General features: G+C 45.4%; 1 long non-coding RNA gene across 2 annotated transcripts; it reads left to right on the forward strand.

The window, feature by feature from the left end:
• Window positions 1–1,343: 1,343 nt before the first annotated feature.
• LOC123379817 lies at window positions 1,344–2,992 on the forward strand. 2 transcript variants are annotated; one of them, XR_006584685.1, is made up of 3 exons: window positions 1,344–1,714; window positions 2,238–2,331; window positions 2,362–2,992. It is a non-coding gene; the product is annotated as an uncharacterized LOC123379817 (long non-coding RNA). The 2 variants fall into 2 exon arrangements; XR_006584684.1 differs by having other exon boundaries at window positions 2,238–2,992.
• The last annotated feature ends 6,820 nt before the right edge of the window (window positions 2,993–9,812 follow it).

The raw sequence follows: 9,812 nt of genomic DNA on the forward strand, positions 1-9,812 counted from the left end.
AGAGAATGATGAGGAAGGCCATGGCCCAGAAGACAGGGACGGAGTAAGGGTCAGAAACCAGATGGCTCATCACATATGAGGTGAGGATTCCTTCTTATGCACAGTGGGAAGATTCCTAAAGAAAATGGAACATTAGCATGAAGTTCAGTTGCAAGTGACAGAAACCCATTAACACTGGTTGAAACAGTATAGAAGTTCACTCCCCTTTCATGAAGCTCATGGATAAGCAGCCCAGGGCTGCTACAGAAGCTTCAAGACCATGAGGAACCCAAGCTCCTTTTACGTTATTACTCTGCTATTCTCAGCGTGTGAGTTCCACCTTGTGGCCCTAAATGGTTTCTGAGCCCCAGCCATTTTGTCCACGATTCAGACAGATTTCAGAGAAGTGGACACAGAAGTGCACATTCTCTCCCTATAAGGACATTTCCCAGAAACTGCATGGGACACCTTTGCTTAGGTTCCACTGGCCAGACTTAGGGACATGATCGTATCTAGCTGCAAAAAAAGGATGGAAAATATCGTCTTTATTCCAGGCAGACGTGTGTCCAGCTAAAAATGGGAGCTTCTCTTACTTCCAGAAAAGGGGGAAGGTGGATACTGGGAGATAACAATCTGGGCCAGCTGACAGGGTCACAGGGAGAACTGGGCATTGGGTGAGATAGACACCAGTTTGCAAGCACTATATGCGTTCCTCATACCGTAAGCATTTGTAAATCGGGCAGCCTGGAACTCATTTCACAGTTGTTATTATTTGAAGTGTGACTCACTCACATGGGCTGAATACTGGAGAGGTTAAACGTGTGGTTTAGGCTCCTGCAAAGCCGGCCAAGTTGCCGACAGCCTTCCTACTATCTGTTCTCTATTTCTACCTTGCTGATGTAACTCAATGTTAGCATGGGCGCAAGCAAACCAGGCTAGAAAAACCACCTTCCCCAGTCTTTCTTGCATATGGGGTAATCATGTGACATAACACTGGAGGATGACAGGAGCAGAAGCTTTTTTTTTTTTTTTTTTTTTTTGGAAAGCTCTTTAAAAGGAGCAGGTGGCATGCGATGTTGTCTTTGTTTCTTCTGTTTGTTCCGGCTTGGAGTACCCTCCTTGTGCTGAAGGTGAAATTGCTGTCTCGTACATAATCAATGATTCATCAAATACAGGTCTGGATGGCTGAGAAGACGGATGAAAGGAGTCTGGGTCTGAGCCCCGTGGAGCAGCTGACCCTGTCTGGGCTGCCCTCTCTGTATTTTCTCTGTATTAGGGTAGAAAAGACTACCCTAATTTATTTAAGGGAAAGTTACTCAGATTTCTGTTGCCCACTGTAGAACAGAGGTTTCTAGAAACAAGAATTTCTGGACAGCTTTAGAAAATATGCAGACACGCAATCCCAAAATATAGAAAGTATGTGGTGAATGGGCTTTACCCTTTTATTGCGATTGTGTTTTGTTTTGTTTTGTTTTTTTAGATTTGTATTGTTGACCCCTCTCTGAAGCACAGTAACTGCTGCGAAGAGAACAGGGACTCTAGAGACAAGAAATAAAGACACAGTCTCTTCGGGTTTTTGAGACGAACATGAGGTTTTGAATTGAAAACGTGACAACCAGCCCTGCTGGCAGCCAGATGGTGGTTTCCTAACTGCAGCTCAGCCGTGCTCACGCAAGCCCCCCGCCCTCCAACAAGTTTAGAACAAGACGGACGTGGCCATTCTCCAAACACAAAAGTGAGGAAATGACCCCCTCTTCTGATGAGTCTGATCCGGTGACTGCTGCCCCTTCGCCAATTGCAGGAACGCTGGTGCTTGCGCCTCCCAGATAAGATCCGATGTCCAATTATCAAATTGCTCTGTTCTTTTTTTTTCTTAATGTTTATTTATTTTTGAGAGACAGAGCACGGGCGGGGGAGGGGCCGAGAGCAAGGGAGACACAGAATCCGCAACAGGCTCCAGGCTCTAACCTGTCAGCACCAGAGCCCTATGCGGGGCTCGAGCTCACGAACTGTGAGATCATGACTGGAGCCGAAGTTGGACACTTAACCAACCAAGCCACCCAGGCCCCCCCAATTGCTCTGTCGTTGACAGCATGCAATCTAGGACTGTCCCCCACTTTCCTCGTGCCTCCCAGGTGTCACCCAGCACACCGCCGATCCTGTAAGAAGTCCCTCACAGCTCCCTCCCAAGTCTCTGGGGGCTTTCTCTCCTGTCTCAAGCCCATGAACCCAACATTTTTTTTTTTCTTTTACTGCAGGTGAGCTCCTAGTCATCTTTGGTGAACATCCTTTAGCAGAACACCGAAAAGCTAAAGCTTTAAGCCCCTCCCGTCTCTAGTGGTTCAAATAGAGGTTCAAGTGCAAGGAGCTAGCTACCTGCAGGCTGCAGCACCAAGCGAGTTGGAACTGTTGCTAGTTCATTCACCTTGGCCTCCAATAACTCCACCTGCATTTCTGTTTCCTCCAGCACGGACTGGCGGGTTAGGGGAAGGAATGTGGACCCTGAGAAGGCAGCCACCACCTTCCCCAGCTTATTACAGTTCCAGGAAAGCTTCCCTCTTCTGCTTGCTCTTTCCGTAGCCATCATTCAGGCCTGACGGGGTCCCTAGGGAAAAAAGAGGCAACCTCTTCGGTGAAGAAATAGTGAGACCCTTGTGTTAGGGGAGGGGGGGAGTTTCTTCTAAGGTATGTTTAGCGGGTCGAGGAGTTTTGCCTGAGGTTGTGCCCATCCGAAATCTATTAACACTAGATGTAGGAGAGTCAGTGAGAACTGGCCTTGCAACCGTTTGCAGGTGTTTCTGGAACACCTGCGTCTGGAAAAAAAAAAAAATCCCACACGAGGACCGTGACTAAAAGGGGTGAGGAATGTTTTCCAATGAGAGTCTCAGGACACTCAGGAGTAGGACACTTGAACACAAGCTTCAGACAGTTTTCCAATGAGGTGCATGGGGTGATGCTATAAAACTGAGTCTTCAGGGGCGCCTGGGTGGCTCAGTCAGTTAAGCGTCTGACTTTGGCTCAGGTCATGATCTCACAGTCTGTGAGTTCGAGCCCCGCATCAGGCTCAGTGCTGACAGCTCAGAGCCTGAAGCCTACTTCGGATTCTGTGTCTCCCTCTCTCTCTGCCCCTCCCCCGTTCATGCTCTGTCTCTCTCTGTCTCTCTCTGTCTCAAAAATAAATGGACATTAAAAAAAATTTAAAAACAAAAAACAAAACAAAAAAAACTGAGTCTTCAGTGTGGGCTGTCCCAGTGCTTCTCAACCCTGGATACACATTAGAATCAGCTGGGAGGTTTCAAAGAATACCTGTGCCCAGCACCCTTCCCCAGACCAATTACATCAGAATCTTTGGGCTCGGGCTGGGGAATTGTGTTTGCTCCCCAAGTGATGCTACCATGCAGCCAGGGGGGAAAGGCACTGGTGTGTGGAAGGATACATCAGGACGCACATCAGAAGTCAACTCTCCCCTTCCTCAAGCAAGCTTTTCAACCACTCTAAATCAATGTTCCTCACTTGCAACATGAGCAAGGTGGATCTGTGTTTCTGAAACTTAAAATTTTTTTTTAATGTTTCTGTAGTTTTTTTTTTTTGAGACAGAGAGACAGAGCAGGAATGGGGGGAGGGTCAGAGAGAAAGACACAGAATCCGAAGCAGGCTCCAGGCTGTGAGCTGTTAGCCCAGAGCCTGACGCGGGGCTTGAACTCACAAACCGTGAGATCGTGACCTGAGCCGAAGTTGGATGCTTAACTGACTGAGCCCCCCAGGTGCCCCTATGGGTTTCTGAAACGTTAATGTGCACACAAATTGCAACGGGGATCTTGTCAGCACGAGATTCGGGTGCAGTAGGTCTACAGTGGAATCTGAAATTCTGCATTTCTAAGAAGTTTCTGGATAATGCCAATGTGGCTGGTCCATGGACCACACTTTGAATATTAAGTTGTGGGTTAGTGGTTCTCAAAGTGTGGTTCCCAGACCAGCCACATCAGCATTACCTGGGAAATTGTTAGAAAAGCAAAATCTTGGAATGTGTCACAGACCTAATGAATCAGAAACTCTGGGGTGGGACCCAGCCCTCTGTTTTAACAAGCTAAGTGATCCTGATGCATGCTCAAGTTTGAGGACCACTGCCCTGTGGACACCAAAATTTCTTCCGGCTCTGGGATTCTCTGGTGCCCAGGCTTTCTGATTGCTGCAGAAACTGCTGGCAAGTCCTCAATACCCTCAGACTGGAAATCTATCAACATTAGAGATGACCTGGGGGCAGGGGAGCGGGGGACCACTACCACATGCCCCTTTCCAGTGGTTCCATCTCTTTGATTTTTCCACCATTTAAAAGTGCATAGAAAAAAAAAAGTGTATAGAATAGCTACTATCAAGAGAACAGAAAATAAGTGTTATGAGGTTGTAAAGAAATTGGAATAGTTGTACAGTCATTTGTGTGTGTGTGTGTGTGTGTGTGAGAATGTAAAGTGGTCCAGCCCCTGTGGAAAACAGGATGGTGGTTACTCAAAAAATTAAAAATAGAATTATCATATGATTCAGCAATTTCACTTTGGTTATACATATATACATATACACATATACATATATATATATATATATATTTTTTTTTTTTTTTGAGACAGATCAAGTGCAAGGAGGGGAGGGGCAGAGAGGGAGAGAGAATCCTAAGCAGGTTCCACGCTCAGTGCAGAGCCTGACCTGGGGCTCAATCTCAGGACCGTGAGACCCTGACCTGAGCCAAAATCAAGAGTTGGATGTTTAACTTAAAGAGGTTATTTGTATACTTATGTTCATAGCACCATTATTCACAGCAGCCAAAAGATGGAAATAATCTAAGTGTCCACCGAGGGATGAATGGATAGACAAGATATTGTATATACATACAATGGAATATTATTCAACCTTAAAAAGGAAGGAGATTCTGACATATGCTAGAATATGGATGAACCTTGAGCAAGTTAGGCTAAGTGAAGTATGCCAATCACAAATGACAAGTACTGGATGATTCCACTTACATGAGGTACATAGAGCAGCCAAACGTATAGAGACAGAAAGAAATGGTGGTTGCCAGGTGCTCACGAGGGGAAATAGGGACTTGCTGTCTAATGTGTACCGAGTTTTAGTTTTGCAAGATGAAAAGAGTTGTGGAGATGGACTCTGGATGGTGTTGATGGTTGAACAACAGTGTGAATGTACTTCATGTCACTGAACTGCACCCTTAAAAATTAAGATGATAAAGTATATGTTTTGTGTGTTTTATCACAGTTTGAAAAACATAGAGACTATTCTTAGTTCATGGACTGTACTAGAATAGGTGGTGGGCCACATTGGCCTATGGGCCATAGTTCACTGACCCCTGTCCTATAGGGCTGGATCAGCATCCAGTCCTCCCTAATTCAGAAATGGCCAAAAATTCCATGTGGCAAGATAAAAATGAACCAATGCCGACCCCAAGGAAGGGGTTAGGTGGGTAATCTTTGTTTCATAGCGAGTGAAAGAAAAATGTGCTATTTTATCAAAAAGTAGAAACAAACTTTGGCAAGGGCTCTGCCAGCATCAACGTGGAGAAATACTTTGGAGCTTTCCTCTAAACCCTGTTGCTTTCCTTCTTGAGGGTGAGAGAGTTGATTTTGCTGAGCCATTCCCTGTCATGATCTGGGGTCTGAATAACCTGTCTCTAGTCATAAAAGCATCTCTGCCCTTTGTGGTTCTCCCTATTATTTTTGGAGGCAAGTGTAATTTACCAGGTGCTTCCTTGGTTCCTTGATAAATAGCACTGTTTTCTATTTAAAAAAAAAAAAAACTCATTGTAGGGTCGCCTGGGTGGCTCTGTCAGTTGAGCATCTGACTTCAGCTCAGGTCATGATCTCATTGTTCTTGGGTTCAAGCCCCACATCGGGCTCTGTGCTGACAGCTCAGAGCCTGGAGCATGCTTCAGATTCTTTGTCTCTCTCTCTTTCTGCCCCTCCCTTGCTCATGCTCTCTCTCTCTCTCTCTCTCTTAAAAATAAATGAAGGTTAAAAAAATTCAAAAAAAAAAAGCTCATTGTAAACCATTTGTAGAGGAATGGAAGAACCAGTGATTATAATACATCAGCTGCTTGAACTATTATATGGCTATTACTTATTATTTTTAATTATTTATTATTTTTTTTAAAAGAATTTGTGTATTGGGGCGGAGGGGCAGAGAGAGAGGAGAGAGAGAATCCCAAGCAGGCTCCACACTGTCAGTGCAGAGCCCGATCTCACAAGCTCTGACATGATGACCTGAGCCGAAATCAAGAATTGGATGCTTAACCGCCTGAGCCACCCACGCGCCCCTAGTGGTCCATTGAAGAAGGAATAAGAATCTATGTATTAACTGGAAAATACTGCTTTGGTGGTCTGAGGAGGAAAAAACAAAACAGTGACAGATGGATACAGTGACTTCAGATATGCTCAATATTTGCACGCATGGCTGAGCTGGAAGGGAACTTCAGGAAAGTTAAAATGGCCATGCAATCATTTGATGGGATGTGGTAGGATTTGGGACTATGAAAAGGACAACTGTTCCACACCCAGAATGTTCTCTGTTCAAATCCTGGCTCTCCCACTCCTTAGCTTTGTCATTTGGGGTACATAACTCACCTACTCTGGGCCTCAACTTCCCATTCTTCATTTGTAGATTAAAATGGGAGATTAAGGGGCACCTGGATGACTCAGTCTGTTAAGCATCCGACTATTGATTTTGGCGCAGGTCATGATCTCATGGCGCAGGTCATGATTTTGGCGCAGGTCATGAGATCAAGTCCTGTATCGGGCTCTGCACTGAACATGGACCCTGCTTGAGATTCTCTCTGTCCCCATTTGCCCCTCTCCCCAGCTTGCACACTCTCTCTAAAATAAATAAAATTTAAAACTTTTTTTTAATAAAAAAAAATAAAATGAGAGATTAAGCATGTGGCACTGGATAGGCCTAATAAGCAGTAGGAATTATCCTTACAGGAGAAGAATTTTAAAAGTATTGTTACAAAGTGGTTATAATAATTTTAAAGACTTAAAAATACTCTAGTTAATAGGACATGTTTATTGTAGAAAGTTTGAGAAGTACTTAAAATTACAAAATGGGGTGCCTGGGCAGCTGAGTCAGTTGAGCGTCCAACTCTTGATTTCAGCTCAGGTCATGATCTGACCTGATGGTTCGTGGGATCGAGCCCTGCATTGGCTCTGTGCTGAGAGTGTAGAGCCTGCTTGGGATTCTCTCTCTCTCTCTCTCTCTCTCTCTCTCTCTCTCTCTCTCTCCCTCTCTGCCACTCCCTCACCATGCTCTCTCTCTCTCTCTCTCTCTCTCAAAATAAATAAATAAACATTTAAAAATTATAAAATTCACTTCTTTTTTAAAAAATATTTATTTTGAGAGAGAGCACACTTGTGTGGGCGGGGCAGGGAGAGAGGGGGAGAGAGGGGGGGGAGAGAGAGAGAGAGAGAGAGAGAGAGAGAATCTCAAGCAGGCTCTGAGCAGTCAGTACAGAGCCCAACACAGGGCTGAATCCTATGAAGCATGAGCTCATGACCTGAGCTGAAATCAAGTCAGAAAGACGCTCAACCGACTGAGCCACCCAGGCACCCCCCAAATAAAATTCACTTCTGGTCAGACCAGCCAGAGATGGTCATATTGAATATCTCAGAGTGCAGTGCTACGGACCTGTTCAAACCCTGGACCTGGAGGCCACTCCTGAGGGACTTAGTCTCCCTTGGACTTTGTTTCCTGCTCTGTAAAGCGGGTTCAATAACATCTCCTCATAAGGTTGTATGAGCATTAAATCAGGTGAATGTTTGTAAAATACTCAGCCTGGCAGATAACAGATGCTCATGATGGTCATTGATATCATGGTCGCTATGAAAGAGACACTTCATACTTACGAACGCACACACCATTTGCCCTGGAATACCCTTCATCTCTCTGTTGGTGTCAACAGCTCACCACAAAAACCTGCATGTTTCCAACTCAGCCAGGAGGAGTAAGGACTCTAGCAGAAACGTGACCAGTTTCAATTTCATTGATGTATTACTGACATACGATCAAGTGTACCATTTGGTTAAGTTTTGACTTACGAAAAATCACTCAGGAAACCATCTCTGCAGTCAAGAGACAGCGTATCCAGCACCTGCATCCCCTTGTGCCCTTGTAACCCCTCCTGCCAGCTTCCCTCCCCAGAGATAACCACTGATCTGCCCTCGGTCACTACAGATTACTTTGTGCTTCCGATACTTTTATACAAATAAATCATGCAGCTCGTATTCTTTTTGCCCGGCTGATTTCACGCAGGACAGGGACTTTGAGATTCACTCCTACTCTTTTGTGTAGTTCATGTCTTTATATGGCTGAGCGGGAGCATTCTGTTGTTTGGATAAACTATGGTTTGCTTATCCATTCACCTGTTAACAGACATTGGGTTGTTTCCATATTTTGGCTGTTACAAGTAAAGCTGCTATGAGCCTTCCTTGCAAGTCTGTGTGTGGATATATGTTTTTGTTTCTTTCAATACAACTAAAAAAAAAAAAAAAAAACCAACAACAACAGTACTCTCTCTAAATGCTGGTTGTGTCCAGCCTTTTTCTGAAGAACATAGAGTCAGGGGATGCACCTTGCTTTTGGGTCAGACTCTTGGATTAGGTTTTTAACAGGGCTGTTCTTCTTTGTGCTCTATTGTCACAGGATACAAAGCACGCCTTGTCCCCTTACATTTAGTGCAGGAGCCATGGAGCTCGGTAGGATTTTTAGGCAGAACGTTTATGGGGACCGCTGTAAGGACCTACACTTAAGGACCCCTCCCAAGGGCCTGGCTCCAAGAGATCAAAGGCCTGAGTCTGCCACCGCATCTGGCTTCCTAGCTCCTCCACAAGGCAGAGAAACAGGGGGAAACTGAGGCAGAGATGAGGCAATTTAATTAGAGATTGTTGGGCCAGGCGCCCTCTGCTAAGGACTGCCTTTCCCTTCCCACTGGTCTGACCTAACGTTTTATTGAGAAGCCAGATGCCCGAAAGCCAGATGTCACCTAAAAACAAGGAATGACACATTGAGGTCTTCTTAATTAAAAGGGAAGGTCTACATTATTTACCAATTAATTCCTCGCTCCTCCTCAGGGGCAGTGCTTTAGCCCCAGGGTTCTATAATCCTGAAGGAAATATTTCCAGCGTCACGATGCTCATCCAAAAATAAATAAATACCCACACCCCCACAGATGTTTCCTTATTTGTTGAAGGAAAAAGAAGATAAACACAGTTATTGTGACTCACAATATTTGGGTAAAAGGCACCACAGTAGAGCCTTCCTAAGTACTCCCAAGGATAATATTTGGGGAACTTTCATTTTTTATCTTAGATGGCTCTGCACCACTTTGATGCAGCTTCAGGCTTTCCCCCCAGTGTTAACACCTAGGGTAAGTCAGAAGGGCTTTGGGGGGTGACCCGGCCTGGTGCTTCCAGGAATCTCCTCCTCCCCCTGGACATGGAGGCTGGTCTCCCCTCTTCCGCGGTGTCAGGGAGAACAACCACCAACACCCTTGCAGACCTGCTCACCAGTGGCTAAAGCAGGTACTCTCCAACTTGAGCGACTGTGAGAATCCCCCGCAGGGCACACTGACCAGATGGCTGCCCCCCCCCCCCCGCCGCCATCCCCCCTCAGAACTGTACACGGTCAGGGGCCTAAGCATTTGTATTTCTGTCAAGTTCCCAGGTGCTGCTGCTGCTGCTGCTCCTGAGATCTCACTTTGAGAAGCACTAGTCTAATACTTCTCTTTCTCCCCAAAATGTTAATTCACAGCTGGGGAACTGACTTGCAGCAGCCTG

Source organism: Felis catus, chromosome C2, assembly GCF_018350175.1.
Source record: "Felis catus isolate Fca126 chromosome C2, F.catus_Fca126_mat1.0, whole genome shotgun sequence".
Classification (NCBI taxonomy): Eukaryota; Metazoa; Chordata; class Mammalia; order Carnivora; family Felidae; genus Felis; species Felis catus.